Here is a 10,968-nt window from a genome sequence, read left to right on the forward strand (position 1 = left end):
TCCTCCTTCCCCCGTGCCAGCAAAAGGGGAAGGTGATCCCAACCCCGCTGGCGCCGGGAACCGGCACAAGTGCAACTGAGGCCAAGCCCAGAGCCGCTGCTGTCCCCGGCACAGCTCCCACTCGCCGCTCAGGACTTCCTTTTCGCGCGGCTTTGAGGAGCAGGGATGAAAGGCGAGGCAGTTGAAACACAAAGCACGCCTGGTTTATTTTATTTATGACTAGCCTCCACTTAAAAAGAAACCAGCATTATCAGCTCCAGCACCACCGGGTCAGATGAATAAGTGAAAGAGGAGGGTTTTGTTTATGATCTGGAGCTTGAGTTTGCTCTTATATGGGCATCCCCACCAGGCGTTGCTTGCTGCCACCTTGCTGCTACTCATGTCACGGGGCCAACCAGGCTCTAGCTGGAAACAGAGCCAGGATCCTCCAGCGGTGAAAGGCATGAGGCAGAGAGAGCGGTTGAGCTTAGGTTGTATCTACCCCTACTTCCTTGGCTCAGGGCAGCTACACGTGCTGCAACACAAACATCGCTGCAGCCAGCACATCCCAGCCAGCTGGTACTCATACCTGCTGCGTCGTTATGCAGCTGGGCTTTGTGAACCATGACTTCATTGTTTCTTGCTCAGTTCCCCAGGGAGAAGGCAGTAAAGCTACATCAAAGGAGGTCCCATTGCCCTCACCAGCAGCTCCAGCTGGAAAGGAGGGTTTGAGGCATGGCTGGTGCTGGTCCTCACCCATCACTCCTGCTCAGTGCTGCGAGATGCAGGCAGAAGGTAAACACATGACCTGGCATGGGCTGTTGTTTATTGCCCGGGGTTCCTAGAGCCAATATTTGATCATCCGTAAATAATTGCCCCGTTGTATATGCAGGGATCTGATTTATCCTGCTCCTCAGTGATACCTTCCAAACTCCCTGGGGAGACATCTGTCTCCCTCTTCTCAGTGATTAATGGGGAAGGAGGAGAGCTGGCACTGGGCCTCGCCGTGCTCCTCAGAGTCAGTGGGTGTACTGCATGTCCTTCCATGGTGGCCTCTGGCTCTGAGCTAAAGCAATGACAGATCTTCAGGAGGAGGGGGGACATGTGTGAACTCTCCCTGCTCAGTTTTATGTTGAATTCCTGGCTTCTGGGGAACAGCATCAGCATTGCCGAAACCCCCTCCATCCCCCATTGCCTCACTGCTAACTCTTGCCAGTTCAAAAGTGTTTCCCAGCAGCTTCCCAGGTGAGGTTAGTCTCCAAGGGCCAGGTTTCCTCGGTCTGTGCAGCTCTTATTCTGCGTTGAATGATTTATTGCCCCAAAACACAAGGGGAGGAGGAGGCACATCACTAGAGGGGCTGCAGCTTGGCGGTGTGCTTTGCTCCTGCGCTTGGCTATGAGCACAAGTAACAGCACGACCGTCTTTTGCTGATGCTCTCCCCCGCAAGCTTCGTGCCAGCTCCTTGGCCAGGGAGACCACATGGCAACTGGCCTGAGCACAGCACAGGTGGGCCACACTCCAGGTATCAAAGCCTGGATTCCTCCTCTGGGGACCAACTCGCGGGTTGGAGCCACAGTCGCGTGCCTGCAGGTGGGTTTGGAGAAGACATGGAGGAGAGGGAAGCCTGGAGCTGGGGGGAAGAAGGGAGGCGACCTGCGAGGTTTGGGGGATGCTCTGGGGTTCAGGGAGTGGCCAGACACAGGTACATCCCATGTGCTGGAGCCCTGCTGGCTCTTGGCGGGTTTCATGAGGACGGTTCGGGTCTGGGGATATCAGGGTTTGTGTAGCCCTGTTTTTTCACCATTTTTTATTGAGATTTATTAACATAAGGAGTCACAATCAGGTGCTGGCATCATAGAAACCTTACCATGCCCATGTTTGATATCCCCATCAGCCCTGAAAATAGCTGTCCTATAGGCTGGGTCCTAGAGAAGGTCCAGTTTGGGGTCAGATGGCGACTGGCACCAAAGGAGGCAGAAAAGGCTCAAAAGAGGAGAAAACAATGAGACCATTAGTGTCACAAACCTTCCAGCTGGCTGCTCAGCCCAGCCCTGGGTGACCTTTCCCAAGCACACGAAAGAGCAAATAATATTTACCCAGGAGGAAGATGCACCAAGCCCAGAGACAGCACAGTCCCTTCCCAGCAGGCAGCCAGCCCGGGAAGCTCTGCCTGGAGAGTCACCATCCATCTGGGGTGGCAAGATGCACCAGAGATGGTGCTGCCTCCAACCAGGATGAGCAGTTTTGCCTCCAGGCGGATCAGCGGTGGGTAGCGCTGGGACACAACGGGATAAGCATCATGCTGGCCTCCTGGAGCTGCTGATGGAAGCATGAACTCCACCTCAAGGAGATCTCCAGGGAGCTTAGAGAGGTTTAAAAGGTATTTGTGGGTGAGGAACTCTGGGTTTGTCAAGGAAAAGGGTTTAGGAACCAAGAGGCTTGCAGCTCTGGGGTCCAGAGCATGTCCTTCCTCCATCTCTGAGCATTTGACCCAATCCTTACACCGCTGCTGCTTTCTTTTCTTGGTCTTGTTGCACTGAAGCCACCAGGCTGTCATCTGCCCTGCTGCATCAGTGCCATAAAGGGACTGTGATGTTTGTAGAGGGGATGTAGGGTCCACGCCCCATCCCAGCCTCTGGGAGAAGGTGGGATCACACATGGGAGGTGAGCAGTGGGAAGGGCATTTTCAGCCTGGCAGGGCCTGGCACACATCCAAAGGATACCAGTACCAGCAAGACCCCATACATACCTGCCTCAGGCCACCAAGTCAACAAACCCCTGAACTTGGAGACTTGGTCATCTCCACGTGGGCTCTGACCTTTGCTACGCAGGGCTGGTGGCTGAGGAAAAAAGTGCCGGGTGTTGCAGCAACTTGCGAGAAGCAGCTGGGGAGGAGGATGCAGCTATCTGCTATTTCGGAGAGCAGGGAGGAAGAGGAAAGGCTGCTGACAAAGACCAAAACTAGAAAAATGATGGTGATGACAAAAAACCTCCTCCCATTTAGGGAACCAAATGCATTTGTTTCCTGATGTGATCAGGATAGCTCAAACCGAGAGATGCAAGATCAAGATACTAAATTGCAGCGCCTTGTGTCCCAGGGCGATAGGGTTGACTTGTTTCAGTTGGAAAGGACCAAACGCCCTACCAGACTCCTCGGTCCCTGACCTGCCCAGGGGTGGGGAGGTGCCTTTAACTAATTGCCTATCTATCTCCTTTGCTTGGGTCCCCTTCACCCTCTTCCCCGGTCACTGTACAGGGCTGGCTACCAGGAATAGCTGCCTTGTGGTCACACCCTGGAGCCTGGGACTGCACTGGGGGAAGTCAAGGAGGTGGTAGTCAATGGTACCATATTTTTAGGAGATTTTGGGGCACACGGTGGTGCTAAAGGATGAAGAAGGGGAAGTGTAGCCTTCCCTGTAGCCATGTTTGTTGCTGACTGTCCCGCTGCCTGCTCCTCCAGAGCGGGAGGAGCAATGAGCCCAGCTCCCCCCCGGGAGCTCTGCTCCTCTCTGCTCCTTCCCGCAACAAGACTCCCTGACCCCGCTCCAGCTCCCCATTTGCAGACAGTAAAATTGTTCTTCTTGAGAAAAACAAAAAGACAGTCACTGCCCCGGGGAGCCCGTGGTCAAGGTGAGGAGATGCCATGTTATTTGGTTTCTTCTTTATTTTCGACTTTTAGAGTTGCAGACAGGCTCCAGCCACAAAGACTGGAGGCAGGTCCAGCTTCCAGTGACTCCTGACTCCTGAATCCAGGCTGCTGATTCAGTCCCTCTCTATTTCTGGTGCTGGATTTATACATAATTTGGTTCTATTTTGTTATGGATAGAACTGAGCAGAGCGTGAGAATTTCAGCAGGGAGGTGAAGGGATGCTTAATAAATGAAGCATTTGTTAGTGCAAGATTTCAGCAAAAGGAAGGGATATAAACTGGCAGCAAGAGCACGGAGTGGGGAGATGCCACGTGCTCTGTGGAGGGTTTAATCCACGAAAGGCTCAACCCAGACCTGTCCACACCTTGACTGCAATTTTCCTGCTCATAGAACAGCTCTGGGAATTGGGATTGAAGCCCCATCTGCATGTCAGTAACAGCTCAGGAGAAGCCAAGGCATGCTCGGGACCTGAGGACAGAGCTGCAACGCCAGAAAGTGCTGTATCCATCTTCCCTGCTCCTGCCATGGCTGATGGCAGGTTTCCAACCCATCAGGGCTGGGGAGCAGGCACAGAGGGAGATGCCTGTCTGCCGCAGTCAGGGGCAAAGCTCCCATGGATGGGAAAGGAGATGGGCTGCAGGGTTTCAGCCTCCATCTCCAAAAGCAATCTGGGGTAGCTCTGACCTGCCTCAGTACTTCATCAATCCTGTTGTGTACTTGATGTGGATCGTAGCCTGGGGAGAGGTTATCCAACCGTGGCTCTGCTCCTCACATCCTCTGCTCCTCCTCCTCCTCCTCTTCCTCCTCCTCCTCCTTTAGATCTGGCTGCTGGGAGAAATTATCTTTTTTTCTGGAGCTTTTACCAAACTGCAAGGGGGTTTCCAAAACATCTGGAACAACTCATGGAGCTGGAGTGGAGTGTAACGCTGAGGGTGGTTCCTCCTCCTCCTCCTTTAGATCTGGCTGCTGGGAGAAATTATCTTTTTTTCTGGAGCTTTTACCAAACTGCAAGGGGGTTTCCAAAACATCTGGAACAACTCATGGAGCTGGAGTGGAGTGTAACGCTGAGGGTGGAAATAGGGTCATGGAAACGGAGGCACCCTGTTGGATTAATGCTCGAGAGCGGCACTTGGGAAGGGCTGAGTTCAAATCCTCACCCCACTCGCAAAGGAAAAGAGTTGGAAAAATCCTAGTGAGACCCTGTCCACACAACCACATGCCTCTGCGTCCTGCTCCCCAGGGACCATGCCTGGAGGAGGTCTCACCAGCACTTAGCAATGCCCATCGCCTTCACGTGTGGATGTGGCACTGTGCTGTGAAGGACAGCATGGGCATTTTGGTCTCCTAGACCCAAAACCTGCTCCATGTCTCAGGCTGTGAGGACGTCTAGGAAGAAGCCAGTATTTCAGAAAGGGCAACAAGGCTTCTCAGGTTATTCGGAGGCTGGCAGCTTGACATCAATCATAGCTGAGATACTGAGAAGGCTTTTATACAAAGCAACATGTAGTTAATTAAAGGAGGGGTGTAATTGATGCCAATCCCAGAAAATGATGAAAATAGATCTCTGCTAACTTCTTCATTTCTACAAGGCTAGGATTTGGACTGATAAAGATGATCTTGTCAATGCAACAGCCTTGGTTGTGTGGTTTGACTTGGCGTCTGGCCATGGTACAAATGGAGCTGGAGTGGAGTCTGCTGCTTAGATAGACTGATAAACGCTAATGATATAAAACCATCAGGGCTCACCTGATGGGAGGGTAAACGGGGCTGGCTACAGGCCCGTTTGGGGGGCTGGGAGAAGCAGCTGTCCTGGGGAAGTGTGGTCACACAGCTGCCTTTCCAGTGAGGTTGCACAGAAATTGGTTCTTGAGCCTCCGCAGTTTTACCTGTTCAGTGAAAAAAATAAAACCTTTCTGATAACATTTGTAAATGGCTGTTACAGAATAATGCAGATCACTCAGCCTGGTGCAGGCCAAAACTTTCTCTTTTAGTACAACCACATAAAGAGTCCTACGTCTAGGAACAAAAAGGGAAGGTTGTAATTATAAGATGGGACAACCTCTTTGTCTTGGGAAGCAAGGAATGTGAAAGCCATGGCAGAGCCATGGGTTTCAGCCTTATTTTAGCAGTACAATCTCTAAAAACTTTTCTGTGTTCCCTCAGAGGTAATCCAGACTCCCAGGGTCTCCCAGATCTGTGGTTGCAAAGTACTGCAGTAACTCTGATTGTGTCCCTGGTGCAATGCAGCAGCTGTGAGGGCAACCACCATCCTTGGATGTGGCAGGGTGAGGGTGGAAGTTTTGTTTTCTGTAGCTGTGGCGGTGGATGTGAGAGCAGGGGGAGCGGTGTCCCCAGTTCTGGTGTCCCCTTGCCAAGGAGGAGGGTAGCACATAGGGAGTGTCCAGGAAAAGACCTCCAGAAGTGATTCAGGGACTGGCAATGTTGCCTATGCGGGCAGGGTGGGGAAGCTCAGTTTATTTACTGGGTGTTCTTTATTTTAACATTATATATTTTGAAGAGTTTATATATATTGAAGAGTTTTGGCTGATGGATCATGGTATCCCTAAACATCAGGTCTGAGATGGGAGAGGGTTTCCCGGACCAACAGAAAAAAGCAGGATAAGACCAAATGAATGGATACCAAGGGGCACAGCTTTGGGCTGGAAGGAACACTCAGTTAATCTGAAATATTTAAATGGAGACTGGGACACCCTGTCCCTCTGCACTGACTGCCATGAAATCTTTAACTTCTGCAGAGAGTATTTGGGAGACAGGGTGAGGGACTCTTGCATGCCATGGCGGGTACCTCCACCTGCCAGCTCGCAGCAGGCTGGCAGGATTTAAACCCCGCTGATGGCCTCAGGCTTTCCCATCCAGGCGAGAAAACAAGCTGTGAAAAAAGTAAACATGTCACTGAAGTATTTTCCTTTCAGATGAGTTGATCCTTCCGAGCTCGGAGAAAGGACACAAGGAAGCTGCTGTGAGACGTGAACGCACCAGCCCTGACTTCACAAATATTTGAATAACATTTACTGAGCTTTATGTGTTATTCCACAATAAATTTAAAAAAATTTAAAAAAAAAAAGGTTTTACTGGACTCTACCAGATGTGATTCCCTCAGGTAACCTCCCTGCCTTGCTCAGCCCCATGCTCAGCAGCTGCCATCACCACTGGCTACACTCACCCCCGCATCCCTGGACTGAATCCTTGCGGAATCGAAAGCTCAAAAAGGGATGCTGGACCCAAGCATATCACCCATGGGATATTGCGCCAGGCACCGCACCAGGAGAAAGCCTGCCCCATCTGCATCACATGTGCAGCACCGCCACAGGGATGAGTGCCGTCCACCCCCTCCCTTGTTTAATGCACAGACGGGCCGTTGTTTATGTAGGACCTCCCTAAAGTGCCTTTGCTGTTGAGCTCTCTCTGCTGTTTCCTGCATTTGAACCCCTTATCACAGCCTTGCCTTAGGAATATGCGCTCGGGAGGGTGCATTTTATGGGTTGATAAGCTTTTATTGCAGCCAGCCTTATTGTCAGGATGTCTGAAATAAAGAGGTGGGGACCCTGTGTCTGGGCGGGGGGAAAGGAGGTATAAGGGGCTCCGCTTTCCACTAAACTTAGTAGTCTGGACATAAGTTTTAAGTAAAACCCAGGCAGTTTTGAGTCTAGCTCAGGCACACCTGGGAAGGTCTGTGTCAGAGATCTCCGGGAGCAGCTGCAGTTTGTACCAGGGAATTGGGTTTCATTGAAATATTTACTTCCATCCCCTGCAAGAGGAAGCAGCACATGGGGACATGGTGTCTCCTGCGCCCCGTCCACACCTCAGCCCCATAACACTCCTTGGGACCCCCTTTGGCACGGCAAGGGCTCCCCGCTGCACCCCATCAGGCCATCCTGCTTGCATACAGAGTGGTTTGCACCCTCTTCTGCCTCAGTTTCCCTCTCCACTCCTCACACGTCCATCGCAGCCCTTCCTCCCACATGGCCTGAGTTCTTCTCTTGGCGGCGGTTTGCATTTTGCTTTTTTTTTTTTCTTAGCATCAGATTAGAAATAAATTCAAGTGGCCAACAATGACTTTGCCAGGTACCGACTCCCTTTGCACTTTAGCTCTGAGCGTGCCTTTGTGTGCATGTGTGTGTACAAGCGATGAACAATGATTAAAGAGGCTTTATTAGTCCCATGACTAAGCTATAATAGGAAAAACCTGTGTCCTTCCTGCAGCGACCAGCGCAAAGGGAACAGCTTGCTATGAATGCTCTGCCCCAGCTCCCCACTCTTGCGCAGAGGACAACACTGTGGCCACATTAGAGGGTTTTCTGATATCATTTACCCCAATAAATGCCTGGGGAACATAATGTGGGACATGAAGATGGTTCTATGTGGTCTCTTCTAAGCTGTTCATGGTCCCATGTGTCTGCTCCCAGCAGGCGTGACTGCTCCCCAGGTGCTGCAGGGGAGCAGGAGCTCTCACCATGTGGCTCTCTTCCACGAGCTGGTGGTTTAACCGGCTCATGCCCCTGCTCATGGAGATGATGATGTCCATCCAAGGACACAATGCAGTGCTGAGGCTGCAGTTCTTGGGAAAGGATTTGTCCGCAGGGACTTGAACCAATCTTCCCCTAAATCAGCGCTGCAACCTGAGCTGCAGAGAGGAGCTGCACAAACACCTTCAAAGTGCTGCCAGGGAGCCTGGTCTTCCTGATTTATCCATCAGTTTAATACAAGATATTACCTTTTTTCAAACTTCACCTTGCTCTAACCCAACCAAATGCACCAGACCTCACGGGTGTACCTTTCCAGAATATGTCTTCTGCTTCTGAGATGGCAGATACCAGGACATTTCCCTGGCTGCTGTCTAAATTGCAGGGCGTAGGAAAACATCTCCAGGAGAGATGCTGTTGGACGCTGGCTGGCTGTGGCTGTGCTGTCGGCATCCCCTGGTCCCTGGGGTGTGTGACTGTTCTCGACCCGGCACCATGGAAATGAATTAGGAGCTTCTGGGACCCGGGATGGGCTGCGAAATCAGCATGTCAGGAAAACAAAGCAGCCCAAAGTTACTGTTGTTTTCTCTGCAAAAAGAGGCCAATTATTCAAAGAATTTTGGGCCAACAGATACAAACTGCAGCCAGCCACACAGCCTGCCCTATGGATGTAAATTTGTCAAGAGTCCAAGTGATGGGGTAAGGGCTGATTTTTACGTTTTGGTTGAGACCTCTTCCCAGCACAGGGCTTTAAGCTGGTCACTTATCCCAGCTACACCATGTCTCAGCAGAGCAATGCTCTGCGCTTCTGCCACACTGCAGATGGCCAGAGGACAGGGCAGAGGAAAGCCCAGGGGACAACGCAAGTATTGCAGTAAAGAGAAGAAAGCAGAGCTAGATATTTTCTTTCCTCCCCATACCTCCATGCCCTGAGCAGCCCTTCAGCAGCTTCATTCCCATCGGAGGAGGCAGGATCCGAACATCAGGAGCAGGATGATATTTTCCCTGGGCCTGCCGCCACTGAACCACACCGGGCTTGCAAAGCTTTCTGCAAAGGCCCCCCTGGGCCAGCCAGCACATCCCGCCCTCCTGCAGAAACCAGCATTACCATCCCTGCTCGCATACAAAGGAGGTTGCATCATAACTGCTTTTTAAACGCAGAGGCTTTTGAAGTCAAAGCCAAAGTTTGTTTGTACGCCTGCATTGAGCCAAGTCCCTTGTTCTGGTGTTTACGAGAGTCTATTCGGTTAGCAGGAGCTCACCTCACCTTTTATAACAGCGGGGTTATCTTGGCGATGTTTGTCCAGACCGGCAAGAATCTGGGCTCTTGAAGGACTAAAAATCAACGTCATGAGAGAAACCAAATCACAGCTCTACTGGAAGATTTCCAGCTCTCTCTTCAGCTGTGGCTGAGATAATCAGGATCAGGATTACCTAGAGGGGAAGAGACAGATTTTCAAAAGATGGACGTCCTTTAGGAGCAACAGGGAGAACATTGAAAACAGGGCCTTGAAGTCCATGGAGTCAGCTGTGCCATCACTCACCCCACATCTGTACTGCAGGAAGAAGATGCTCCAAACCGGGCGGGAGGGACCCCCAGCATCCCCGGGAGCAGCAGGTTTGCGCAGGGAGTGATTTTTCCTCCATTTCTGGGCTCATTTTGGGGTTGCAGAGCCACCGTGCGAGCTCCGGGCATGGCACCTTGCTCACTGGCAGGAGTGGGGCATCTCCAGGAGTCCGGCTCTGCCCGGGATGGCTCATTGCATGTTCTCTGCTGAATATTGGCAGGACAGCAGTTTGCAGACACTACTCTGGCTGCTCACAGCATCACAGTTTTCCCCAAAATCAACCAGTCAGGCCGTCTGCTTGGCATCAACATCCCATCTGAGGTGCCAGGGCTGAGCTGGCAGCAGTGGGAACCACCACCGCCAACAGGAGAATGGGGAATGGGCTGAGCAACCCCAACCCAAATACCTCACCCCGGGCATGGAGCAAAGAGGGCATTCCGGGAAAATTTGGGCTGGTGGATGAAAGCTGAGTGGTTAAAATGCAGCGCCTTTTCTGTGCTGGCTTTCCAGTCACGGCTTGCACGGGCTTCCTTGCGGACATCTGGCAGATGGGCCAAGCGAGGAATGTAATGAGTTGTGCAGATGGGAGGTGCCGCGCTCAGGTTGCAGCCCGTGGGGCAGGGAGTCAGTGTTTTGTTTATAAACACAGGCGGGATGATTAAGATAAGAAGGGGATGGTAATTAAATTAAATTAAGGCTCTGGAAGTCGTTAGATGAGCCTGAAAGCATCGCCAGTCACTTTAATTCCTAACTCTGCAAAACAGGGGCTCACTGTGATGGAGCATCGGAGGGTGACGGGGGGGACTGGGAGACTCTTTCATCAGCTCAGTGGGGAAGAAATGCACACAGTTATATCCAAACAGGGGAGACAGGAGGGAGTCAGGTAGAAGGAAAGCACCAGAGCATCAGGGGTGGGAGGGAAAGGTCCACAAAGGTTCTCCCCGTCCCCCTGGCAACAGCGGTCCTGGAGGGGAACCGAGGCACAGTGGGATGAAGAGCCCAGGTTCCCATTGGGATTTTGGTGCCGATGGTGCAACAAGGAGCGTAGCAATGTTTGCAGTAGCCAGTTAGGTTGTAAATGCCCCTGTACATGCAGAGCATTTCTGCAGATACTTGGGAACCTCTTCATGAGCAGGGGGGAGCACCCAGATGAGTGGGAAGGGCAGGAACAGGGAAGGCAGCCCTGTCCCAAACTGCCTGGGAGGCATTTCTTGGCCAAGGGAGTGGCAAAGCTGGTCGCCCACTGGGTGGGGGGTAGAACAAATTTGAAGAAAAATGGGTTAGGAA

This window comes from Pygoscelis adeliae, unplaced genomic scaffold (genome assembly GCF_000699105.1).
Source record: "Pygoscelis adeliae isolate BGI_AS28 unplaced genomic scaffold, ASM69910v1 Scaffold242, whole genome shotgun sequence".
NCBI lineage: Eukaryota > Metazoa > Chordata > Aves > Sphenisciformes > Spheniscidae > Pygoscelis > Pygoscelis adeliae.